Here is a 27,562-nt window from a genome sequence, read left to right on the forward strand (position 1 = left end):
CTCACAATACCCTCACACATTCCCCAGAGGGGCCGTGAGAGATGTGTGGCCTTCAGTAATGGCGGGCCAGTGACAAATGGCCCTGCCTTTGTCTGCAGTGGGTCCATGGCAGGACTCAGAGCTGCGGAGTCCAGGGGCAGAGAAGGTTTTCGCCCCCAGCATTATGTTAGTTCCCCTTAATCGCGGTGGATTCAGCAAGGTTGTGCTTTATAATAATTTTACCTGGACTGCCACCCAGTGGCCGCTTGGAGAAATACCCGAAAGAGACCTACCAGTTCTGTAAACTCTAGTGTTTTTAGGGAGGGTTAAATATGAAGGCTTGAGCTATATTTTAATTTCTTAATTTGTTTATTTGTTTTCAAAAAGCATGCTGAAATCCATGTTAATCGGTGTTCTTAAATTTTATGCAGTAACGGTCGTCCAGGATAGGATCTTGTAATTGTCCGATTTATTGACCAATTTATTTAAAAGACTCATCAGAAGTATTTTCCAGAGATTCAGAAGGCGCTTTAAGGATTCTTCCGCAAGTGTTTTTTTTCTTTCAGGATCCACCAAACACCCACTCCCTGTGAAGTCATTCCACATCTGCTCTCCTCCCTGCCCCTCTCCTTGGGGATAACGTTTCTGGGATACACTTCACATTCTTATCAGTCCATCTGCAATCTTACACACAGCGTTTTCTAAATTTGGGGTGAAAGGGGAGTATAGAGAGGGGAAACACTGAGTTATGGAACAAAATATTCTAAAATAATAACTTTCAGGAAAACCTCTTAATTTTTTAGCTTCATGAAAGGTTTTTTAAAGTTTTAAACTCACTTACTGCAAAAAAAAAAAACTTTAAAAAATCATTTTATTTTTTACATTGGAAAATACGAATGCTTGTTTCAGTGCAGGAGTTTCCCGAAAGTCTGAGAGCCAGATTTACAACCAGCATTCATGATTTTATTGCTTCCAGTGGCTTCTTGTCTCAGTGTACAAGCCAGATACCTTACTAGCTTTTACAAGGTTTTACACAGTCTGACCTCCTGTTACCTCTCTGATCTCATTTCCTGCTACCATCCGTCCCAGTCTGCTCCAGCCACACTGATGGGCTTATCTGGAACACTGTTCCCCCCGTAGCCTCATGACTTGTCCCTGTGCTCAAATATTACCTTCTCCCCAAGGCCTTTACCTACCACCTGAAGTGTGAGCGCCCCCTATATCCCTTTCTTACTTTATCTCCAAAGAACTTATTACCCTCTACTGTATCATGTATAGCTCATTTCTTTATTATATATCTCCTCAGCTATTAAAAGGTAAGCTCTAGGAGGGCAGGAATTTTTGTCTGTTATTTTAGAGCTGTATCCTCAATGCCTAGAATAGTGCAAAGCACATGGTACATACTCAGTAAGTATTGAATGAATGCCCCACGTTCATTGTAGCACTATGTACAATAGCCAAGACATAGAAACAATCTGTGTTCATCAACAGATGAGTGGATAACACACAGCAGTACCATCCAGCCATTAAAAAGGAAATCCTGCCAGTTGCAAAAGCATGGATGAACCCTGAGGACATTATACTAAGTGAAATACGTCAGAGAGAGAAAGACAAATACTGCTTGATCTCACTTACATGTGGAATCTAAAAACAACAAACTCAGTAACAGAGATCAGATTGCTGGTTGCCAGAGACAGGGGGAGGGGGAATTGATTGAAGGTGGTCAAAAGATACAAACTTCCAGTTATAAGGTAAGTAAGTTCTGGAGATGAAATGTACACCATGATGACTATAGTTAACAATAATGTATATCTGAACATTGCTAAGACAGTAGATCTTAAAAATTCTTGGGAATTCCCTGGCGGTCCAGTGGTTAGGACTCTGCACTTTCACTGCCAAGGGCGCAGGTTCAATCCCTGGTTGGGAACTAAGATCTCGCAAGCCGAGCTGTAGGGCCAAAAAAAAAAAATTCTTATCACAAGGAAAAAAATGTGTAACTATGTGAGGTGATGGACGTTAGCTAAACATATTGTGGCGATCGTTTTGCTATATATATATATATATATATATATATATATATATATATATATATATATATATCAAATCATTATGTCGTACACCTTAAACTAATACAATATTATAGTCAATTATATCTCAATAAAACTGGAAAAAATTTAAGTATCTTGAATGAATGACTGAGTAAATGAATACAGGTTCAACTGAAATTAGGAAGAATATGGACCATTTTTTGCATAAGGGAAATTTTCTTCTCTTGTTGCATTAAAATGAAAGAGTGTCTGATCTTAATAACCAGATGAATCCTTGCCATTCTTTGTTTAGTGAACTCCTATACAACCTTCAACACCAAGTCTGTGACCTTCTCCCTAACCACCTCCTGCCCCAAGATTGAAGTAGTCACTTCAACTGTGATCCCTAAGTACTTGCATATGCCTTGGTTTTAGCATTTATCACTCTATAATCTAATAATATTCATACAATAGTATTGTAATTGTTCGTAATGGTAGTATTAACTTATATTGAGGCCCTCCAGAATAGAAACTGCCCTATTCATCTCTGTAGCCTCTAAGCCTAGTGCAATGCCTGGCACACATAAGGTGCTTAATAAATATTTGGTAAATGAGTGAATATATGAATCATTGAATAAATGAGTTCATGAATCAATAAGCAAACAAAAGATGAAGGCTTGTTAGTGCAAGGTTCTTATGCACACTAAACAGAGCTTCCTAAATATCCAAAGGACTACCATGCTAGTTACTGCCTCTTCAGACTTGAAAAGACCAATTTCCTGGACCACCCACTGTATTGGCTTATTACATCCTGTTATCAGTAGGAAGTGTGCCTGAACTGTTTTTCCAGTAGCAGAGATGGCTTGTAAGCAGCAACTAGTAAGTTCAACTGCTTAGATTATAGTTTAAGAGGAGGCCAAGTTCATGGCTTGGTTTTCATGTAGGCTAGTTCGCTTAATTCTGTAGTCTGCCTACAGAATGCATCCCTAACTCTAGGCAGGTAACTTGTAAGCGTGAGCCAGTTTTCTTTTTTTAATTGTTATTGGAGTATAGTTGCTTTACAATGTTGTGTTAGTTTCTACTGTACAGCAAAGTGAATCAGCTCTACGTATACATATATCCCTTCAGTGGGAGCCAGTTTTTACGAGAGCCATCATGTATGAGCCTGGAGAACTTCGTGAAGCCTGCAGGTAAAATCGTCTGTCCTGCTGATAGTCTTGTCAGGAGTTTTCATCTTGGGACAGGACACCAGGTCCCCCTCATTAGGTCTCTTGGCTCCTTGCGGATACCAAGCACAAAGAAAGCCGCTCGGGATGACTGTGGGGCGAGCGTCCTTCGGGACCATTCTCAGCACAGGGGAGTGCTATGCCGTCTTGCTTGCACTGCTCTGAAATGAAGCCGTCCAGCCGCCGTGGACACGGTGCAGCTCCTGGCCCCTGAGCAGTTTCTTTTGAACAAATCCTCAGCGTCTTCTCTCATCCACCTGACCTGCCTTGCAAATGGTAAAGTCCTTCCTTCTGGCTATTTCAAGATGGTAGAGACGTTGCTGCGGCACTAGAATCTGTCACAGATATGAAGTGTAATATCCCAATGTTGAATTTGGCTGAAACAGGTGGATAAAAGTCAAAAGGCTTTGAATAGCCTTAAAGGATCACATCCAGGGGACTAGTCTATCCTCAGCAGGAGACTATATACTTCCCCCTCACCGGGAGGAAAATGAACCCAGTTACCGACTCCAACTCGCAAGGGATACAAAGCAAATAGATACCAAAAATGAAAAATCTCTCCTTTTAAGTAAAAAGTACCGTGATGCCAATAGCGGAATATTCCTGACAACCCTCAGACTAACCAGCTGCAACATGAATAAATGAATTGCTGGGGTATCTTGGCAGTGTGTAACAGGGCCGTCGGGTCAGTGCTTCAGGTCAGCGCTTCAGCTTTGTCAGACCACAACAGCTAGGAAATTAGAAAGGCGTGAACGCTTGGAGGAAAACAACATAGATTCTAGTTCCCTGTGGGACAAACGTAGAGGCTCCAAGCAGAGGAACCCAGCAGAAGGTGGGTGTCTCAAAGCTGAAAGTCAAGCTCACTTAGAATCACGGTCCCAAACCGCTCAGGTTTATTTCAAATCATATCTTCTATACTAAGCTGAGTGAATAATAGCTGGAACCTGAAACATCTGGAGCCTAAGCCAGGAGGGAATAGACCCTGAAACAATATATACTGATTAAATTCAACTTGGTGAGGTTTCGTTCCAATGTGACTTAATTTATATTGTGTCTGGTTATTGATTTGTGGCCAGAGTGTAGCAGAGCTGTCTTTACAGCTAGTACATTTCGAAGTGCCGCCCACAAATAGGAAAACACGCACAGTTGATGTCTTCTAAAGTGCTGCGGTTCCACGGTGGAATTCTCTATGGCCATTAAAGATGACAAGGATGCAGACTTTGTTGAGCTATGGAAATGTGTGTACATAATAATGTTAAGTGAAACAGTGTGTACGCATTGATTACAGCCCTGCAGGAACCCGGTCTGTACATCAGCCAAGATCGTAAGCGAACTTGGAGTGACACAAATGAATTAAATGTGCATGAGATCCTGAGTCTTTTTTTTCCCAGTAGAGTTGTTTAAGCTCACAATAAAAATAAATGAAAGGGGTAAAAAAAAAAATACCACTGCAGTTCCAAACCTGTGTAGTCATGAAGCACGTATTGAAATCCAAATCCATCAACTCCAGAAAGGGAGCAAACAGTAGAAGGATGACATGGTGACACAGCAAACAAAGGGACTTGCCTAGAAACACAACACTGAGACAGTGACGGGCTCAAGCGGAATTTTAATGACGCCGTAGATGAGCTGGACAGGCAGTGTGCATTCTGTTTGAACAGGATTCCCTTCCCCAGAATTAAGGGGGATTATTTACTTCTCATATGCCTGCATTTCAAATCAAGTGTGTAGATGTCCGTGTTTTCAAATGAACCTAAGGAGGAATTGTGATTGTTAAGAGAAACGTCAGGCCAAAAGCCCAGGGCCTGGGCTTTGTCTCTGGAGATGGGAGTGGAGGCCCTGTTGGAGGGCTGGGACACCAGAGAGACCTGGAGCCACCACACAAAAACCGCCTACCTAGATTCCCTCACAGACAGGCAGGGTCCGTGACAAGGAAGCCGTGGTTTGCACTACCTACACTGCTGGGACGCGTCTGTCCTTTCTCCAAATAACCTGGCCAGACATTCGGCTGTGCCTGGGCAGACGCCGAGCAGCACTGGCTTCTCCATTTTTTTATTCCTTCTCCCACCTTTGGGTCTTTGTCCTCTTCTGCACCTTTGTCAGCAGGGAAGAGGAAGGGGAGGCTGTGCAGTTCCCAGGCCTGGACCGCAGCCAACCCTCGCCCAGTTTCACGTCAGAGGCAGCACCGTGCGGACCGCTGGACTGTTTGCGTAAGTGGATACAACGATAAGTAAGGTTTGCGTGGCTTCCCCAGGGCAGGGCTTGCCAGATCGTCTATGCATTTTTTAAGGCTTTATTAAGCATACTGTTTTCCTGATTCCATTAACTGAAAATTGGTGGTAATTAGAAATTTACTACATGCAAATAAGTCACGTGATTAAAAAATACAGAGTGACGCTTCTGAAAAATTGTGCTTATAAAGTTCACTGCTGTATTTACATTTATGAAGAGACAGATTACTACGAGAAGGCTGCTATCCATAACGCCAGTGATTACTGATCTTGTCACACCATTTTCTTCATCTGTAAAATAAGGAGATTGGCACTAAATGACCTGTAAAGATTTACTGGATTTCACTAGCTAAATAGTTTAGTGTGGTGTAGGTGAGTTCAAGTTCACGCCCCCTTTCACTTGTTTGTGGTTTAGATTACCTGTGCCATTGTTTATTTCCCACTTTTCTGGTACTCCAGGGTTGCTGTGCTCTGCTTTAATGAGAAGCGACTAAAACAGACACACGGATAATAAACAAGGGGTCTCTCGGAATCGACGTGCAGCAGGTGTTAAGTCCACACCTCATGGCTAACTGTAAAATCGCCCGGAAGAATGGATGTGTGTCACCTCAGAACAGTGTTCGTAGCTTTTGTAAACTTTGTAAACAGGATAAATCAGAGGCCCCGTTCTTGGAACAGCATCTTCAGTGATGACACCAACAGTGAACTGAGAGGGGACAGAATTGGGATTTCTGACAGCTTTATGGAGAAGAAGGAAGCCAGTGTAATATCTCTGCCAAGGCCATGAATTATAGCTTTATGCAATAACTCCTCTCCACTGACTGATCAACACGACATAAACATCCGTCCATGGAGGTCCTTCATAAAATGCCTAGTGGTACTGCTGCAGAGACCCCCCTGGATGTGCTACACTCCCACATCCAGCCTCCCATATGTGAGTGTGAGGGGCAAGATGGAGCCTCAGCCAAGGTCTTTATTTTATAGACTGTGAGTTCAGTGAGGGGTTGACCTGCACTAATCCAAAGACAGAAACAAAAACCGAAACGGAAACACAGCCGCTTGTAATGAATATTGATACGCTGCTCACTGAAGCCTCTGAACCAGGTGACAAAGTGATGGACCCAGTCCAAGGGGACAATGGCAGGAGAAATTGCCTGGAATAATTATCTGGCTGGCATCACAGAGCCAGCCTGTTGGGGAAGCCAGTTCTGGCGTTTACCCTGGCACAGCTGCTGACTTCGAATTGAGAATCCTTTGTTGTATTTAGCTGACAAGTAGGCTCACACAGGGTCCCAGGCAGATCTCTGCAAAGAATGGAGACTTCCAGCAGGAGACATTACCATCGAGGAGTTCATCTAGGCATATGTGCGGTATAAGGGCGAATGTTTACTGAGCACTTACTATGTGCCAATAACTGGCAGAAAACAGATGGCACATTCAAAACAGGTAAATAAGGAGAATTTAATGAAGAGATTGTTTGCAAAAGTACAGGCAGCATTACAGTATCAACAAAGGATGCCAAAGCACCCGGAGCTTACATCGGCTGGGGGCACTTGCCACGCCCAGGCTGGGGGGTGGGTGTGGAACAAAAGGTCATCTGTGCCTAAAAGAAGCTGTGGGCAGCTATGGGGAGAGGGATGCAGCCGACCCACAGCATTGAAGCAAGGAGGAAGCCTGGTGAATAAATACACTGCCTTCACTCTCCTCTTGATCTCTCTTCTCCTGTTACTGCCTCCCACTGGTGCAATCCAAACAGAAGCCCGAGGGGATGGGAGCCCATTGATGCTGTCCATTAAGACCTTTCTCCCGGGGAATTCCCTGGAGGTCCAGCGGTCAAGACTCAGCACTTTCACTGCCCAGGTTCGATCCCCGGTCAGGGAACTAAGATCCCACAAGCCACGTGGCATGTCTAAAAAGAAAAAAAAAAAAAAAGAGTTGATAAGACCCTTCTCCTGGTAACAAAGCAGGTTGGAGAAGGACCTGGAGGGGCAGGCAGAGAACATCCAGCACACCCTCATGTTACTAGTAAGCAAAATGAGGCAAAATAACTTGCTCAGTGAGGGAAGGGAGGAGCTGAGACTTGAACCCAGAGCAGTCTGACTGCAGAGCCCATCCTCAACTGCTCTATCAGATTCTCCATTTCTGGGCTCCCCTACCTTTCCCATCTCAACCCCTTCCAGTTCCCTCTACACACACTGCACGCTGTGGCCAGTGGGTTTCCCTCTGTCAGACTATAGGCTTTCACACATTCTGTTTCCAACTAAACCACCACTGTTCCAAGAAGTCTCCTTGAGCTGAAGGAGCCGCTGTGACACCTCCCTCTTCTGAAGCCCTGCAGTACATCGTCTGAACTCTCTGCCTGTAGACTGTGAGCTCCTTCAAGGGAACCCCTTTATCCTACCATGTTTGTCTCATGCCCGGGATCCAGTCCAGTGCCAGATAGATAGTAATTAAGTCACGTTTGCTGGTTTGCTGGTTGAATTTCTCAAGCCAGACAAGGGAAACAGGAGCGCTATCTCACAAAACTAAGAGAGTTGAAAAAATGACACGGAAAAATTTTAAAGTAGTTCAAAACTCACATTATTTTAGGCTTCAATATTTTATTTATACCCCAAACAGAATTTATTATAATTTTCCTTTGCTGGATTTAATTGAAACAAACACATCAACGATATTTTCAAAATCTATTTCTTGGGGAAAAAAGGTCTTTAAAGATATATGAAAACACATATATAGGGACACACACTTTTTCTTTTGCCTCAGGCTCCAATATGGCTTGGAACTACACTGTTGGATTCTGTACTTAAATTTTTGATGTTTTGTTCATCACAGATTGTTCTGTTTTAATTTGGATATTAAAAATACTGCATTAGGACTTCCCTGGCGGTCCAGTGGCTAAGACTCCGTGCTTCCAATGCAGGGGGCATGGGTTCGATCCCTGGTCAGGGAACTAAGATCCCATATGCCGTGCAGCTCGGCCAAAAAAAAAAAAAAAATAATGCATTAAAATGTGAGGTTTTGGCAAATCCTTAAATTTTGCGACAGAGGGGAGGGCCTCACTGGCCTCACCCTAGCCCAGCCCTGAGGCCAGGCAGTAGCTATAGGGCTGGAGGAGAGAGAACTCAAAGGGCTATTGAGGAGCGGCATCCAGGGAAGTGATATTCTACCTTTGGTACTTTCATTTCAGAACCATTCAGTAAAAGGGGTCTTGTAAGTCAGCAGTCCCCAACCATTTTAGCACCAGGGACCGGTTTCTTGGAAGACGATTTTTCCATGGACCGGTGAGGGGGAGATTGTTTAGGCATGATTCAAGTGCATTACGTTTATTGTGCACATTATTTCTATTATTATTACATTGTAATATATGATGAAATAATTATACAACTCACCATAAAGCTGACAGGAGGTGGAGCTCAGGCGGTAATGCAAGTGATGGGGAGCGGCTATAAATACAGATGAAGCTTCACTCGCTTGCCCGCCACTCACCTCCTGCTGTGCGGCCTGGTTCCTAACAGGCCTCACAGCAGTACCGGTCCGTGGCCCAGGGGCTGGGGACCCCTGTTGTAAGTCAATCATCAGCCTATCCCACTAGGCCAGGGAAATTAAAGTACCTCCCAAACAGAGGGACCAGTAATGAGAGTAAGACCTTTTCATTCAGAATCTCTTAACTTCATGTCAGGTAAATGATTTTCATGTGGGGAAGCTTAAAACAAAGCACTAAACTAGGGGGGGAAGGGGGGAAAACTCTTTCCCCCTTCCTTATCTGATGTGTACCTTCTGGAGTTGAGAACATGATTTACAAACCACCTGCTACAGGTTCCAAAACAAAGAGCACAGAGGAAGTTTTCAGCCCTTGCCCCACCCGGAAACCCCTCAGGGCTTCATTTTTATTCTGGTTATTTTATTTATTTATTTATTTTTGGCTGTGTTGGGTCTTCGTTTCTGTGCGAGGGCTCTCTCCAGTTGTGGCAAGTGGGGGCCACTCTTCATCGCAGTGCGCGGGCCTCTCACTATCGCGTCCTCTCTTGTTGCGGAGCACAGGCTCCAGACGCGCAGGCTCAGTAATTGTGGCTCACAGGCCCAGCTGCTCCGCGGCATGTGGGATCCTCCAGGACCAGGGCTCAAACCCGTGTCCCCTGCATTGGCAGGCGGATTCTCAACCACTGCGCCACCAGGGAAGCCCCTATTCTGGTTATTTTAAAATGTTCTTAAGATGTTTAATTAGATTAAAGAAACACCACCAAAATTGAGCTGAAAAGAAAATCACAGTGTAAAGAATCTATTTGTACCTTATCAAAATATGGTAAATTTCACACACACACACACACACACACACACACACACACACACACGCACCTGACCTCCAGAGAAGAAAGAAGGGCTGGAGTTCGAATCTACTGCCAATGGCCAATGATTTAATCAATCATGCCTACGTAATGAAGCCTCCATAAAGAACGAAAAGGATGGGGTTCAGAGAGCTTCTGGGTTGGTGAACGTGTGGAGATTTCGGGTGAGTGGTGGGCTTTGAGAGGGCATAGAAGATCCATACCCCCTCCCCATACCCTGCTGTACGCATCTCTTCCATCTGGCTGTTCCTGAGGTATATCCTTTTATAATAATCCAGTCATCTTGTAAGTAAAATGTTTCTCTGAGTTCTGTGAGCAACTCTAGGAAATTAATCAAACCCAAGGAGGGAGTCGTGGGAACCTCCTATGTATACTGATTGGTCAGAAGCACAGGTGACAACCTGGGCTTATGATTGGCATCTGAAGGCAGGGGTGGGGTGGAGGGCAGTCTTGTAGGACTGAACCCTTCACCTGTGGGACCACAACTACTGAGCCTGCGCTCTAGAGCTCACGTGCCACACCTACTGAACCCATGTGCCAAAACTACTGAAGCCCGCGCGCCTAGAGCCCGTGCTCTGCAACAAGAGAAGCTACTGCAATGAGAAGCCCGTGCACTGCAACGAAGAGCAGCCCCCGCTCGCCGCAACTAGAGAAAGCCCATGCGCAGCAATGAAGACCAATGCAGCCAAAAATAAAAATAATAAATTAATTAATTAATTTAAAAAAAAAGAACTAACCAATGGGAAGATTCTCAGAAGCCGCAGCAACTACCATGTTTAAAGATGCACATGGGGGGCTTCCCTGGTGGTCCAGTGGTTAAGAATCCGCCTGCTAATGCAGGGGACACAGGTTCGAGCCCTGGTCCGGGAAGATCCCACATGCTGCGGAGCAACTAAGCCCGTGCCCCACAACTACCGAGCCTGTGCTCTAGAGCCCGCGAGCCACAACTATTGAGCTCACGTGCCACAACTACTGAAGCCTGCGCGCCTAGAGCCCATGCTCAGCAACAAGAGAAGCCATTGCAGTGAGAAGCCCGTGCACCGCAGCAAAGAGTAGCCCCCGCTCACCACAACTAGAGAAAGCCTGTGTGCAGCAACGAAGACCCAGTGCGACCAAAAAAATAAAAAATTAAAAAAAAAAAAAAAGATGCACATGGGCTTCCCTGGTGGTCCAGTGGTTAAGACTCCGTGCTTCCACCGCAGGGGGAGGGGGTTACATTCCCTAGTTGTGGAACTAAGATCTGGCATGCCAAGTGGTGTGGCCAAAAAAAAAAAAAAAAAAGAAAAAAAAAGATGCACATAACTTTCCAATAAGACATGCACACTGTCTCAGCACAGATATCAGATATTTGAGCAATCCTGTGCCTGTAAATGTGCGCAGAGCTTCCCACAACCTCCAGGGTCCCCAACTTATGAACATGAACTAGTATGGGGGGAACTAAAGCCCATTAAAGGGAAATGACTTGCACAAGGTCACACACTTTGCCGTGTGGCGGATGGGGGGGGACACTTGGATTAAGCTCCCAAACAGATAAAAAAAGGTCAAAGACTACAATTCTTAGCTTCACCAGGGGCTGATGAAGGTGGAGAAGAGGGTGCACCAGAGGGGCAAGGAATTCTCCCCAGGGACCAGAATTTCCACAAAGGATTGGGAGTAGGTAGGGGTGGAGTCAGGTAGAGGCTAGGGTGGGCAATCAAAAAACTGAAAGGTACAGGTCATCGTTTTGGAAGTCTATTAAAAGCTCCCACTCTGAGCCATGAATAGTATTAAGGGTGCTTTATACACCCTGTCTTCTTTAAGTGCACACAGTTACTCTACCCACAATTCCCATTTTACAGCTGAGGAAACTGAGTGGTCAGGAGACCTACTAAAACAGCTGTTAATCCTGGTGGGAAGAGAACCCTTAGCTACCTCAGCAAGACCTGCCTCAGCAGCAACAGGAAGGGCAAGGTCCATTCAAGGTGGGACAGCAAATGTGACCCACGCAGGAACTGGAAACCTCAGCTTCCTGATGCCTGAGAGCGAGCTCCTAGGGCTTGCTCAGGGATGCAACTTGGGGAAGGTTTGGACTGAAGGGCTATTTTCATTCTCATTGGGACCATTACTGACACCCTCCTGTACTCCACCAGTCTACCTTGCCCCCCACCCCTTCCTGCTGTTATGACCTAGAGAAGCAAAGGTTCAACTCATAGCATATGACAGCCTCGGAAAGGACAGACACTCAAACTCTATTCAATCATCGGTAAGTGTATTGTTCACTGTTTGGATTATCTGTGGAGACACAAGAGTCTCCCATCTCTTTGCTTCCCGGAGGCAGTATCCTGTACTGCCTAAGAGCACTGATCCTGGAACCCAGGTCCCGGAGCCAAACTCTCTGGGCTTGAATCCCACTTCCACCCCGAGCTGGTCCTGTGACCTTGAACAGCTCACGTAATCTCTCTGTATTTCATGCTTTCATCTTTAAAACAGGGATACTAATAGTAGCTACCTCTCGGGATTGTGAGGATGAATTGAGTTGTTATGCGTAAAGCACATCATGCGGGCTGTATGAGGGAACTGCTATTGTTCTGAACGTTAAGGTCACATCCTGAGTTAGACTGAACTAGGAAAGCAGCCAAGACAGGTACAAAGGATGCTTGTGTGAGAGTGGGTGTATGAGGAGTAGGGAGGTGGAGGAGAGAACAGGAGGGGAGGGAGGAAAACCGAAAGGTCAGGGAGGAGGGAGGAAGAGGAAGATAAGGTGGGAGAGGAGTGGACAGGGCCGGGGGAGGGGCAGGAGAGAGGCAGAGAATCCAGCAGCAAACACTCACCAGTGTGAAAGTAGGTGCTTCTAAGCACATACCACCGCAAACGCAGAAGTGGTGATTTGATATTAGCCAGGCAAAGTAACAAGAACAACAGTGGCTACATTGCTTGAATACTATGTCCCAGGCACTTTACAGGTGTTTTATCTGTGTCAACTTGTTTACTTCTCACTCTTTTCCTAATTGAGGAAGGTTATGCTTAGGGAGATCTGGTAATATATCTTAAGGTAACTGAGTCATAGCAGTAAGTAACACAATATTGTAATTCAACTATACTTTAATAAAAAAAAAATTCTTTGTGTTTTCATGAAGCACTCACTGCCAAGGAGACCCTATCAGATGATGGGAATAAATGCGAGACTAGAGTATGGGCCCTAAACCGCTGGGAGCATGACCTTTGAAAAGGGGGAAATGAACTTGAATAGAACACATAGGGCCTGAGATGATAGCTTTTCTCCTCAGAGCTGACAGATCCCTAGGAGAATGCAGTTTGAAAGATGATTTATCTCATTATTTTATTTTTTTAAATTATTTTTTACATTTTATTGAAGTACAGTTGATTTACAGTGTATTAATTTCTGCTGTACAGCAAAGTGATTCAGTTATACATATGTATATATTTTTTTCCTATTCTTTTCCATTATGGTTTATCACAGGATACTGAATATAGTTCCCTGTGCTATACAGTAGGACCTTGTTTTTTATCCATCCTATATATAATAGTTTGCATCTGCTAATCCAAAACTTCCAATCCTTTCCTCTCCCACCCACCAAGAGTGGCAACCACAAGAATGTTCTCTCTGTGAATCTCTTCATTTTAAAGATAAGAAAACTAAGGCCCCAAGAAGGGAAGTGGCTGACCCAACGTCATAAACCCGAAAGAGAGCAAAGGCTGTGACCAGAAGCAAAGTTTTCTGACGGCCAGACAAGCACTCTTTCTTTTTCTGCCCCAGCGATCTCCTTTCCTCCACGAAGTCAGTTGAGTTGAGAGGAATTCCTTTCCTGATTTGCCCAAACAAAAGACAAACGTCAAGATGGGAGGCGATGTGCTCTCCCCATCCTGACACAGGTGTGCTTTCTGGCTGATGAGCCTGAGGTCTCGGTCCACCGCAAAGGGGGTTTGCCCTGAGTTTTCAACTGAGAAATTATGGAAAGAAAAAACAAATGTCCATACACTTAAATTTCAAGTAGGGAAATTTCATATCGGGAAAAGCAGGAATTCTCTGGAGTCTTCCCTTACACCTTTTGGAATGTTTATTCTCTTGTTTTTCCCATGCCTTTTCCCGTCTCCCCACTTCCTTCTCATGAGGGGCCCCTGGGTTTTTTCTTGGCGACTCCATTCCTGGAGGTGCTGAATGTTTGGAGGGTCCAGAAGGGCCCGCTCTAAAATTAGGCTCCTCCCAGGTGCACGTCAGGCCAGTAATTCACAGGGCCCAGCTGCCCTTCACCCCAGCCAGCTCTGGGGACACCAACCTGAAGCTCCAACAAACTTTTACAATGAGGTCCTTCAAGCTTCGTCCTTTGTTTGACGGAAATTCCTGTGCGAGCTTTTCCAACTTAAATGCCCATTGGAACAAAGTACTTTCTCACTTTTCTGCTCAGCTCTAGCTGCAGGGCAACTCTTATACACAATTTAATCACATTGCTGGGAACTACGATTATTTTGCATCTCCCAGAGGCTCCTGAGAGACAAGTGTAAATAATGGCTTACTCTCTTCACCAAACAAGAAGGCAATTGATTGACGCAATTGCCTGAAGACTGGGCCTGGGAACTCCTGTTTGGTTCCACAGGGATGCGCTTAAGGGCCTGGCATAGAGAATGGAAAACTCCCCCACAGAGGTTGGAATGGTCATTTCCAAGCCATATGTTTCTTCAGGCTGACTCCGAATTTTAATTTGTCTTTGAATACGTTCAGCTCTTGCTCTAAAATTCTCTTCTCACGATTCCTCTTTTTTTCTTATCAATAGGAGGATGGCTCCAGCTGCCTGGGATCTCTGAGGGACAGTTTTCATCTATGAGACCCAACAACTTCAAAATGATCCTGGGGGGCCTGCTAGTTGGCAGTTTACACAATAGATTTCAAAAGAATGATCTTGGGTGACTTTTCTAAACACATTAATGCTAAACCTGACATTTGTTTAGGAGTCTCCCGGACTCCATTAAAAGCTGTCTTCTCTGTTCGGCTCTCTTTGGTTCTGGAACTGGGAAAGGGGGATTAGGAGGTTCTCCCCTCCGTTTGGAGACTCTAATTCTCCGTAACTGCATTTAGAGGGTAGGGCTCTGATTGGCGGAGATTAAGCACAAACAGGTGAGGCTTTGAGAGTTTTCCTGCTTGCCTGAATTCTGATCTGAGGCAGGGCAGACTGTTTGGATTTCATTCAAACACAGCCTCGGCCTAAAGTATCACTGTGTATACTGACAGGAGTCGACAGAAAGCAAGCGTGGCTGCTACTCCCAAAATGCTAGCGAGGTGCAGGCTGGGGGGCGGGCGAGAGCCAGGACCCACAGCTGTGGGCTGGAAGATGGCTCAGAATTCCCTCTGCTGGGGACGGCGATTCTTGGGCTGCTCTTCCAGGCTCCCAGTGCCGGGCTCCACCATTCCAGGGACACTGAGATTTGTCTCCTCCCCTCCCGCTTCGTCCCGGAATTCCTCCACTAGAGCTTCAGGCCTGGTGGGGAGCCCTCCCCTGCCTCCCCACCATTCTCTTAAAACACACACTTCCCCTGGGTAGGATGCCACTTGAAAATGTCACCCCCTAAATTTTGAATGAGGCCTTAGGTTCATTCTCGGGAGGCACTAGAGAGAACTCAGAAGTACTGGACTCAGAATGCTGAGAGGAGAAGGGCCAAGAAAGGGGGGAAGGGGTCCGGGATGGGGCCTGAAGACAGAGGTGGGGAGAGGGACTCCGCCTGCTTCGGGATTCGGCCAGGCCCACCCTGGCGGTCTAACAGCCCAAGAAGGCCTGGGCCTTGGCCACCAGGAGGGAAGGCACACAGGCCGGTTCCTCAGGAGCTAGGACACATAAGTGTCCCTCCCCACCAGCACTCTCGCTACTTCCCCTCTCCCCTCCGCCAGCTGTTAGTCAGGTAACATTTTTTTCCTATACACACACGAGATCATACCCATAAATCAGTGATTTCCTTCTGGACTCCACCTTTCCCCTTTGCAGTTTGCACATTTGTCTTCCACTTCCCGGCCCATTCCCCTCCTCAGCAGCCAGCTCCTTCAAGGAAGCCCAGAAGAGCCTCTTCTTCCCAAGAGCAAGGGGCACCCTCTGGGGCTGAGCAGCAGAGGCAGAGGAAAGGCGATCCTGGCCTGGAGAGGAGCAGCTCCAGCTCCGGGTCCCCAGCCAGAAGGCCACCTCCCACCCGCCTCTTCCAGTACCGTGGCCGTCATTCCTAGACACAGGGCCCACTAAGGGTCTTGACCCAAGCCTGCCAAAAGGAACGACTCCTGCAAAGGCCTCAGGGGCTCCTGCTGAGGATCTTGAAGCCTTTGTGGGGCAGATGATGGGCAGAGGAGCGTTCCAATAACGCCAAGGGAACGGGGTCCACGATGGCTGGAGCAAATGTGAATTGGGCAGGTAACAGCCCTCTCCCAACTCACACTTCCTCCCAAAGCAATCCAAGCCTGCCTCTGTGGTCAGAAAGGAAAGGAAAGGAGCTGAGAAACTCATTCGCATAGAGGAGCTAGCAGCTGGATGGGTACTGGTACCAGGGCACCTTGTGTTTTTTTAAGATGGCAATGCTTAACCTGAGTATGCGCAGGTGAAGTTGCTGGCATCAGTGGCGGGGGGAGGCAGTGGGTAGTGAGGAGAGGCTTTTCTGATGCCCCTCAAAGTACACCATGCAAATGACTGCCTTCCCGGAAACCCAGGCATGGCTCTAGCCTTTCCATATATCTACTTTTCTGCTCCCGTGGTCATACTTGAGCCACAGAGGAGGGCTGAAATTTCCCTCTGAGATGCCCTTCTTGAACCTCTTCCCTTGGGAACACACAATTACGGATCTCACTGCAAAACCACAACACTGGATACTCATTCTCTGTCCCCAGAAAACGTTCTCCCTAAACCCACAATTGGATTGCTCGTGGAAAGCTGTATTTTCTCTGGGAAGTGAAAGTTGTTATGCCAGAGTTGCTCTCGCAAAATTTCTCGGAACAACAAAGCATTGCTTGGTACCACCAGCATTCAGGCATAAGACAATTATATAACAAGTCAGCAGCATTACAAGGTTGTCTCTCATATGACTTAGCCTGCATCACTGTTTCCAAATCTCTTAATCATCCAGAAAACTATTATATCTAGGGATTACCAAGTTAATTGAAGGGGGGTGGAAATCCCAGAATTCAATAAAACCTCAGTGGCCCTAAACCACCGACCACACCTTTCATGATTATTTGAATTATGTAAAGCGTCATTGATATTGTGGCTTTGTTTTAATGGTAGTAAGAGATGAGGAGGGAAGTTATTACCTCATCTTCTACTAGCAATTCTCTGGATTTAAGAGTCAGGAAATCTGGGTTCACATCTTGCTACGTACATATCAAATATTTCCACTTTAAGATGAAGGACATTATTGACCTGCCCAAGGAAAATAAAATATTTAAAGTATGCCTCCAAATCTTGCCCGTCATGCTCTGGAGAAGAAAAAAAATCATGAGGGAAAATCTACACAAAACTAAGTGAATTGGAGCTATTATCACAAGGATCCAACCAAACTGAAGTTTCTTTTGGAAAGCAATATATTTTATTTTATTTTATTTTAACATCTTTATTGGAGTATAATTGCTTTACAATGGTGTGTTAGTTTCTGCTTTATAACAAAGGGAGTCAGCTCTACATATACATATATCCCCATATCTCCTCGCTCTTGCGTCTCCCTCCCACCCTCCCTATCCCACCCTTCTAGGTGGTCACAAAGCACCGAGCTGATCTCCCTGTGCTATGCGGCTGCTTCCCACTAGCTATCTATTTTACGTTTGGTAGTGTATATATGTCCATGCCACTCTCTCACTTCGTCCCAGCTTACCCTTCCCCCTCCCCGTGTCCTCAAGTCCATTCTCTACGTCTGAGTCTTTATTCCTGTCCTGCCCCTAGGTTCATCAGAACCATTTTTTTTTAGATTCCATATATACGTGTTAGCATAGGGTATTTGTTTTTCTCTTTCTGACTAGCATGAATAGTACAGGATTACTATTCTATTTCTTTTGATGAGCTAATTTTGGTAAATGAACCAATCATTGTTTCTTTGAAACTTTAGCAAATTTGGGGGCAAATGATTTACAAAAAAGAAAAAAAAAACATCATCAATCAGAGATGAAAAATGTGATTTAGCAACGAATAGCAGAGAAATTCAAAACACTTGGCATTATGTGCCCCTTTTCTATGTTTCCGTAGCACCCTGCGTATATCTCTATTAAAACGTTTATTGTGTGATACTTTAATTATATATTTATTTGTCTGTCTCCTTGTACTAGCCAGGCTCCTGGCAGGAAACAGATGGCACACTCCAAAAGGTTTTACTGAAGAGACTAATAAGGGAACTATTTGCAATGATAGGCTCGGGGTTAGGGAAGTCAGTAAGGGATACTGCAGCACCGTGGGGCTACCAGCAGCAATGGGTCAGTACCTCCCCAGCCCTAGGAGATAAGAAGCAGGAAGGGTGTTGGGGAACACGGCAAGAACTGGAGCTGGGACAGAGGGGGCCGCCCAGCAGGAGTTGTGGCAATAGGTAGAAGAACGAAGCGACCACCAAAACATAGCCTGGAAGCTGGACGCCAGGGGAAGAAATATACCAACCTCTCCTACCTTATGACTGCTCACTTCCTGCCATTCCTCCAAAAGGCGGACTCCTACCTGAAGCCAGAAGGCCAGAGAGCATTGGTGATGATTGCTTCCATAGAGGTCAGCCTCCCAGGGTGCAGAGCAAGGCAGAGAAGGGCAGAGAATGGATTGGGACGGGGGTAAGGGAGCCACGAACAGACTAACCAGCACACGCCACAGTCGGACCATGGAGTCCATGAGAACAGCGACTGTGTCTTATTCATTTTTTGTGCCACCAGCACCTAGGGGCAATGATTCAAAAAGTGTTTGTTGAATGAGTGAATGATTGGATTGAGTGAGTTATCATTCCGAGCTACATGCTGTTGAAAGTGATAACTGAGTAGCTATGAATGAGGACTTACGTAAACATATGCAATGCCAAGTATGACACAGAGAATCAGCATGAGTAGACGATTCATAAATGAAACAATAGAAAAGAGAATATTAAGAAAATATTGTCAATTATGCATCAATAAAGCTGAAATTAAAATAAGTAAAAATAAAATAATATAGAATCAGGCACCTGACTTTGATTGATTCACTGGAGAATTTTTCCAAGAAACAATCCTTCTATTAAACAATCTGTCCAAAAAAAACAGAAAAGGGTATGCTAGCAAACTTGTTTTGTGAAGCAAATGTGGTTTTTATTTATTTTTAGTTGAGGTGACATTGGTCTGTGACATTATAAAAGTTTCATGTACACAACATTATACTTCAACTTCTGTGTACCCTACAGCGTACTCACCACCAAAAGTTTAGTTTCCATCTGTCGCCATACTGCTGAACCCCTTTACTCATTTCACCCTCCCCCACTCCCTCTCCCTTCTGGTAACTGCTCCTCTATTCTCTGTATCTAAGTGTTTGTTTTTGTTTAATTTGTTGATTTGTTTTGTTTATTTTGCTTTTTTATATTCCATATATGAGTGAAGTTACACAGTATTTGTCTTTTCCTGTCTGACTTATTTCACCAAGCATAATACCGTCAAGGTCCATCCATTTTGTCACAAATGGCAAAATTTCATTCTTTTTTGTGCCTGAGTAGTATTCCATTGTGTATATATACCACATCTTTTTCATTCATCTGTTGATGGGCACTTAGGTTGTTTCCATATCTTAACTATTGTAAATAATGCTGCAATGAACATAGGGGTGCATATATCTTTTCTAATTAGTGTTTTTGTTTTCTTCGAATAAATACCCAGAAGTAGAATAGCTGGATCATATGGTAGTTCTATTCTTAATTTTTTGAGAGACCTCCATACTGTTTTCCACAGTGGCTGCACCAATTTACATTCTTGATATGGTTTTTATTTAAATGCTCAAAAACAACAATATCAAGAAAGAAAATGATAGGTTGGTTTTATGAATATAGACACAAACATTCTAAGCAATATCTTCACAAAAAGAATACACAAAACTGCTGTGAGCTAGGTACAAAGGTGTTATAAACTTAGAAACTGTTTAATATAAGATACCACATTAATGGATAAAGTCTAGGGAATTCCCTGGTGGTCCAGTGGTTAGGACTCTGAGCTTTCACTGCCGAGGGTCCAGGTTCAATCCCTGGTCGGGGAACTAAGTTCCCCCAGGTCGTGTGGCGTGGCCAAAATAAATGGATTAAGTCTAAAAATTATATTCATTTGTGCCTTCAAAAATATGTATTGAGTGCCTAGCATGTATCAGGCACTGTTCTAGGCACTGGGGATGCAGCAGTGAACAGTCAAAAAACCCTGCTCTCTTGGAGCGTCCATTCTCATGGGAGTGAGAGACAAGTAAGGCAATAACTAACTAGAACAGTTTCACATGGTGACAAGCATTCTGCCGAAAAGGAGAGAGAGTGATATGATAGAGTGTGACCACAGGTGAGTGGTCACATTAGATTAAGTTATCAAGGAAGGCCTCTCTGGAGTTGTTTGAGCTGAGGCTTGATATTTCAAAAGATGGTGAGAAGACATTTCTTAAAATTCATAACTTCCACTGGCTAAACAAAATTAAAAGGTATGGAAGATTTTCTTTCTTAACAGGATCATTAAATACACATCTAAAATCAAGAGCCTAAGACCTCTCTAAAACCATAAAATAGTTGACTGTGAATTCTTACCATCATTAGAAAGTTCTCTATGCAGACAACTAGAAATGTTTGTTTGTCGATGTACTGATATTACAATATAAAAATGATTTGTTCAGTAAAAAAATAATAATGATAAAAATAAAATCAAGAGCCAGAGGCACTGGAGACACTCCATAAAAACATGAATATGACAAGGATGTCTCTCTCATCAGTCTTAATTAACTTTGTAATAAAATGTGATTGAAGAAGAAAAAGAAATGAGTTATAAACATGTGGAATGAAGAAATAAAAATATCACTCCTCTCAAATGACAGGATTACATAAAGAAGTCCAAGGCATCAACATAAAATTCATTAAAAATAATGAATATGTTCAGCAACATATATAAGACAACTGACAAAAGTCAGTTGCATTCCTAGTAAGAGTGACACAAAGCTAGACAATATAATGAAAAGGGAGATTCACAATAATGACAAAATATTAAATACTGGGTTATTCACTTAATTTGAGAGAATAAAGATGTATTGAAAGAAAATTATAAAATACCAATGGGAAAAATAAAGGAAGACATGAATAATGATGCTATTTACTGCGAAGAAGTAATACTTGAGAAGTCAAATATAAAGATAGCTAGTCTACATATAAATTTAATGCAAATGAAAGCCACTGAGAGAGGTTTTAGACTTTGACAAACTTGTTAGAATAATTGGTCTGAAGAATACAATTACTGTAGGCTCGTTCTTTAAGGTTTTTAAACAAATTATCAAAGCTATATGATATATAATTTTTAAATGCTGAAAAAAAATTAATATTCCAGAATAGAGTTGATTAATAACTCAACATACAACAAGCCAGAAACAACAGAGTAGTAGAAAAAGAAATCACTACTTAATTAACGGATTTCAGTGTGGGGAAAAGCAACTTAGATCTATAGCTTAAATCACAGAATAAAATAAATTCTAGATGATTCAAAGTCTTAAATAAAATAAAACCTCAAGAAGAAAATTCACTAACATTTTTACCCCGGCTACAGAAGAGGGGAATCATTTGCTATCAAATAAATGGAGGCTATCAGTTATCACGTTTTAGTAGATATTTTTGAAACGACATAAAATCAAACAAATCTTTTTAAAGCTTGCAAGATGTAAACACAAAGGTGGAAACATAATCGATGAGATTGTACTATTGAAATGTATTTAGAATTGAAAAAAAGATATGAAATCAGCATTCAGATACCACTAGAAAAGTGATCAAAGGAGCTAGGCAGCTTATAGGTGAGGACTACAGACAACAAACTACCTTACAGAAAAATGAACAGTCACCCTAGCCATGACAGAGGAGAAATTAAAACCGATGTAAAGTGTTATTATACACCTTATAAACTAGGGGAGTAAAGGTTAAAATGATAAAACCTAATGTTTGTGAAGCTGTGGTGAATTCGTTACAGTTACACATTGCTGGTGGAACTAGAAATTAATTTGTGTTTTCAGAAAAAGTAGTCTACTGGTATTTGACATACTTTTTGATGCACTAATCTTGCTTTGGAAAAGATACTCTATAGAAATAACATGGGGACTTCCCTGGTGGTCCAGTGGTTAGGAATCTGCCTTCCAATGCAGGGGATGAGGGTTCGATCCCTGGTCGGGGAACTAAGATCCCACATGCCATGGGGCAACTAAGCCCATGTGCTCTAGAGCCTCGTGTCACAACTAGAGAGCCCACGCACTGCAAATACTGAGCCCACTCGCCACAACTAGAGAGAAGCCCGTGAGGTGCAATGAAGGACAAAAGGTCTCACGTGCAGCAGCTAAGACCTGATGCAGCCAAATTAAAAAAAAAAAAAGAAAGAAAGAAATAACATGGCACAGTGGTAATATATACAAAGATGATTATAGCATTGTTATTTATAATTTTGAAAATTCAAAAACAACTCAAAAGCTTCCCCACCCCAAATAAGGAAATAGTCAAGCAAACTATGGTATGGCATCATGATGCACTTTATTTTTGCTGTGCAACGTTACAAACAGTTGAGTGTACTCACTTTGGGAAAATCCACCAAGTTGTACTCATATAATTTGTGCACTTGTCTATATATTATATATGTTGTACTTCGATAAAATTTTATTTTAAAAATTGCAAACATATAAACTAGGTTAATAGAGCACATTGAAATGTATGTGAAATGATGTTACAGTAGTCCCTCTTTATCCCTGGTTTTGCTTTCTGAGGTTACTGCAGTCAACTGTGGTCAGAAAATATTAAATGGAAAAATCCAGAAATCAACAATTTATAAGTTTTAAAGTGAAGCTGGTCTGAGTAGGGTGATGAAATTTCGTGCCATCCTGCTTCATGCCGCCCAGGATCACCAGCCATGACATCATCTGCTCCTGACATCCAACCATCGACATTGCCGTGGCTCAATGATCCAAGACCACCGGAAGCAAATGATCCTCCTTTTGAGGTATTGTCAGAAGGTCAATAGTAGCCTAAGGCTACATCACAATGCCTCCATCATCCACCTCACTTCATCTCATCACGTAGGCATCTTGTCATGTCACATCAGCACAAGAAGGGTGAGTACAATACAATAAGATATTTTGAGAGAGAGAAAGAGAGACCACATTCACATAACTTTTATTACAGTATATTGTTATAATTGTTCTATTTTATTATCATTGTTGTTAATCTATTACTTTGTCTAATTTATAAATTAAACTTTATCATAGGTATGTATGTATAGGAAAAATGGTATATGTAGGGTTTGGTTTCAGGTATCCACTGGGGGTCTTGGGACATATCCCCTGCAGATAAGAGCAGACTACTGTAAATGAGAAAGTATCACACAAAATATTGGACACTCACTGATTACAAATATAAAAATGAATATATATGTAAGCACTGACAGGTACTGGAAGTGAATTGGGGTGATAAGACACTTATGTTCATATCTTTTTTTAAATAACAGCTTTATTGAGATACAATTCACACATCATAAAGTTCATCCTTCTAAAGTATACAATTCAGTGGCTTTCAGTACATTCACAGGGTAGTATAACCATTGTCCCCATCTCATTTAATGTAATTAGTTAATTTATTTATTGGCCACACCATGCAACTTGAGGGATCTTAGTTCCCCGACCAAGGATCGAACTCGGGGCCACGGCAATGAAAGTGACGAGTCCTAACCACTGGACTGCCAGGGAATTCCTATCACCATCTCATTTTAGAAGAGTTTCATCACTCCGGAAAGAAACACTTACTCATTAAGCACTCACTCCTCATTCCTGTTTCTGCCCAGACCCTGACAACTACAAATCTACTTTCTGCATCTGTGGATATGCCTGTTCTGGACATTTTGTATAAATGGAATAATACATTACAAGGTCTTTTTTGACAGCCTTCTTTCACTTAACATGTTTTCAAGGTTCATCCATGTTGTAACATGGATGAGTACTTCATTTTTTATGGCTGAATAATATTCCATTGTGAAGATATACCACATTTTGTTTTGTTTTATATCATAGAAACTTTAATCCAATTCATTAAACAACTTAGATGAATAGAAAGATTTCTTGACAGACACAATCAAACCTTAGTAAAGAAGTAGTTAACCTCAACAGCCCTCTATCTATAAAAGAAATTGAATTTGTAATTAAAAACCTTCCTACAAAAAAACCGCCAAGCCCAGATGGCTTCACCAGTAAATTGTGTTAAACATTTCTATTTAATTTTAATTTCTCTTAAACATTTAAAATTGTCTTCAGCATTTAAGGAAGGAATGACATCTTGTTTCGAGTCGCTTGTTGATGGACGTTTGGATTGCTCCCACTATTTTTGTAGTATAATTTATATATATATCTTTAAACGTTTTCCAACTTTATTGTGATAGTTGACAATTAGAATTGTGTGAACTTAAGATGTACAACATGATTTGACATAGTATAAATTGTTAAATATTCATCATAATCAAGCTAAGTAACGTATTCATCACCTCACATGGTTATCATTTTGTTGTGAGTGGTGAGAACACTTCAGATCTACCTTCTTAACAAATTCCAAGTATACAATACAATATTGCTAAATATAGTCAGGTGGCTGTACATTACCTCCAGAACTTATTCATCTTGCACAACTGAAACTTTGTACCCCTTGACCAACATCTCCCCGTGTCCCTTTCCCCCCATCCCCTAATAACCCTCCATCCTACTCTGTTTCTATGAACATGATATGTTAGATTTAGACATCATCCAGTATTTGTCTTTCTGCATCTGACTTTTTTCGTGTAGCATAATGTCCCCCAGGTTCATCCTGTTGTCACAAATGGCAGGATTTCCTTCTAAGACTGAATAATGCTGTAATGAAAGTGAGAGTGCAGACATCTCTTCAAGATACTGATTTCATTTCCTTTGGTTATATACCCAGAAGTAGAATTGCTGGATCATAAGGTGGATCTATTTTAATTTTCTTTTTTTTGGCCATGCCGCGAGGCTTGCGGGACCTTAGTTCCCCAACCAGGAATCTAACCAGGGCCCCGGCAATGAAAGCGCCGAGTCCTAACCACTGGACCACCAGGGAAGTCCCTATTTTCAATTTCCTGAGGAACTTCCTTACTGCTTTCCACAGTGGCTGCATCAATTTACATTCCTACCAACAGTGCACAAAGGTTCCTTTTTTTCTGATAATAGCAATTCTAACAGGTGTGAGATGAAATCTCATTGTGGTTTTGATTTGCATTTCCCTGATGATTAGGAAAGTTGAGCATCTTTTCATGTACCTGTTGGCAATTTGTGTATCTTCTTCTGAGAAATGTCTGTTCAGGTCCTTGCCCAATTTTTAATTGAGTTTTTTTGTTGTTGCTGTTACTGAGTTGCATGAGTTCCTTATATATTGTTGATTATTTCCACTTTTTAGATACTGTAAATAATGTTTCTATGAACATTCACATATGAGTTTTTGTGTTGAATATTTGTTTTCATTCCTCTTAGGTACATATCTAGGAATGGAATTGCTGGGTCATATGATAGCTCTATGTTCAATTGTTTAAGCAACACTGTTTTCCAAAATGACTGCATTTTACACTCCCACCAGCAGCGTAGGAGGCTTCCAATTGCTCTACATCCTCACCAACTTTGATTATCTTTATTGTAATTATTACTATTATTATTACTATTTTTATTTTTTTATTTTTAAAAAAATTTTGTTTATTTATTTATGGCTGTCTTGGGTCTTCGTTTCTGTGCGAGGGCTTTCTCTAGTTGCGGCGAGCGGGGGTCACTCTTCATCGCGGTGCGCGGGCCCCTCACTATCGCGGCCTCTCTTGTTGTGGAGCACAGGCTCCAGACGCGCAGGCTCAGTAATTGTGGCTCACGGGCCCAGCCGCTCTGCGGCATGTGGGATCTTCCCAGACCAGGGCTCGAACCCGTGTCCCCTGCATTGGCAGGCAGATTCTCAACCACTGCGCCACCAGGGAAGCCCTACTATTTTTATTGTTATAGTCACCTTAGTAGGTGTGAAGTGGTATCTCACTGTGGTTTTGACTTGCATTTCCCTAATGGCTAATGATGTTGAGCATCTTTCCAGGTGCCTGTTGGCCATATGTATATCTTATTTGGGGAAATGTCTATTCAGAGCCTTTGCTCATGTATTAATTGGGTGGGTTGTCCTTTTATTGTTGCATTGTAAGAGTTCTTTATATACTCTGGATGTTCAATCCTTATCAGATAAGTGACTTACAAATATTTTCTCCCATTCTGTGTGTTGCCATCTCACTTTCTTGATTGTATCCTTTGCAGCACACAAGTTCTTAATTTTAATGAAGTCCAGTTTATCTACATTAATTTCTTTTGGTGCAGTTAAGTTCCAATTAAATAAATATGGGCTATGCAAACCATTTAGAAAGGAATGATGACTGGTGGACTGGAGAACAGCAAACTAGAGACTGCATTCTGTATATTGCACTAGAGGATGTTTACTCCTGGCTTATGCCTTAGCCACAAATAAGATTTTTTGCTCTCAAGATGAATCCTTTAGCCTAGTGCATCCATTCATTCAACAAATATGCCTTAGATACCACTACATATGAAGCATTTTGCTAGGAACTTGGGTTACAAAAATGAAAGAAGACAGTCCCTGTCCTCAAGGAGCTGACAAAGTAGGATGGGTGGTAAGACATGTAACCTCATAATTGCAACACTAGGCATCATGAGAGAACCATGTAAGGTTCTTATGGAAGAGTTCAGGTTACGGAGAGGACACGTCTGGTTGGGGGATTTGGGAAATGCTACTTTGGGCTGAAGACATTTTAAACCATGGGGGAAAAACCCACCACTAAATGACAAAGGAAACCATAGCCACTGAGTAAATAACAGTGAAAGGAATGCTGAAATGGGTGCGGGGGCGCTTTTCCTAGATGCTCTGTCTAAATTCAAACAATACAGGGTTTTTTCCCTGAAATATACACTTTTCATTCTGACCTGTATATTTGAATTAGTGTAGCTAGATGTATATCATTATACTCACTGCTGGTGAAAGATAGTCAATCCTTTTTAAAAACGTCTTCCTTATTATAAAGTTAAATTTACCACTGGCACCATCTGAAGTGGTGTGTAAAAAAATCTATCCTTGAATGAGAACTAATGAGCCTCTGAAGTTCAAGTATTCACTCAAAAAACAACTACTGGACTCCTCCTGTGTATCAGGCACTGTGGGAAGAGATGGGAGAGGGAAATCACCACGAAAAAGATAGGCATGCTACATTCCCTCTGCGAGCTTACAGTCTTATAGAGGAGACAGAAACATCAATGGACAATTGCAATACAGTGTAGCAGGGAAAGGACAAGTGTGTGTGTGTGAACATCTAGGCAAAGTGTCCAGCCTGAACTTGGGGTTGATTTAGGATACCGAAGAATGTGACGTCCAAACTAGGACCTGAAAAATGAATAGGAGTTATCCAGTTAAAGGCATGAGCTGGCAGGAAGAAAATCTAGGCAGAAAGAAAAGGATGGACAAAAGAGAGACTATAAGGTCTTTGAGGAATGGTAAAATTAGGCAAC

The sequence above is a fragment of the Balaenoptera physalus genome, assembly GCF_965194825.1.
Source record: "Balaenoptera physalus genome assembly, chromosome: X".
NCBI classification, from domain to species: Eukaryota; Metazoa; Chordata; class Mammalia; order Artiodactyla; family Balaenopteridae; genus Balaenoptera; species Balaenoptera physalus.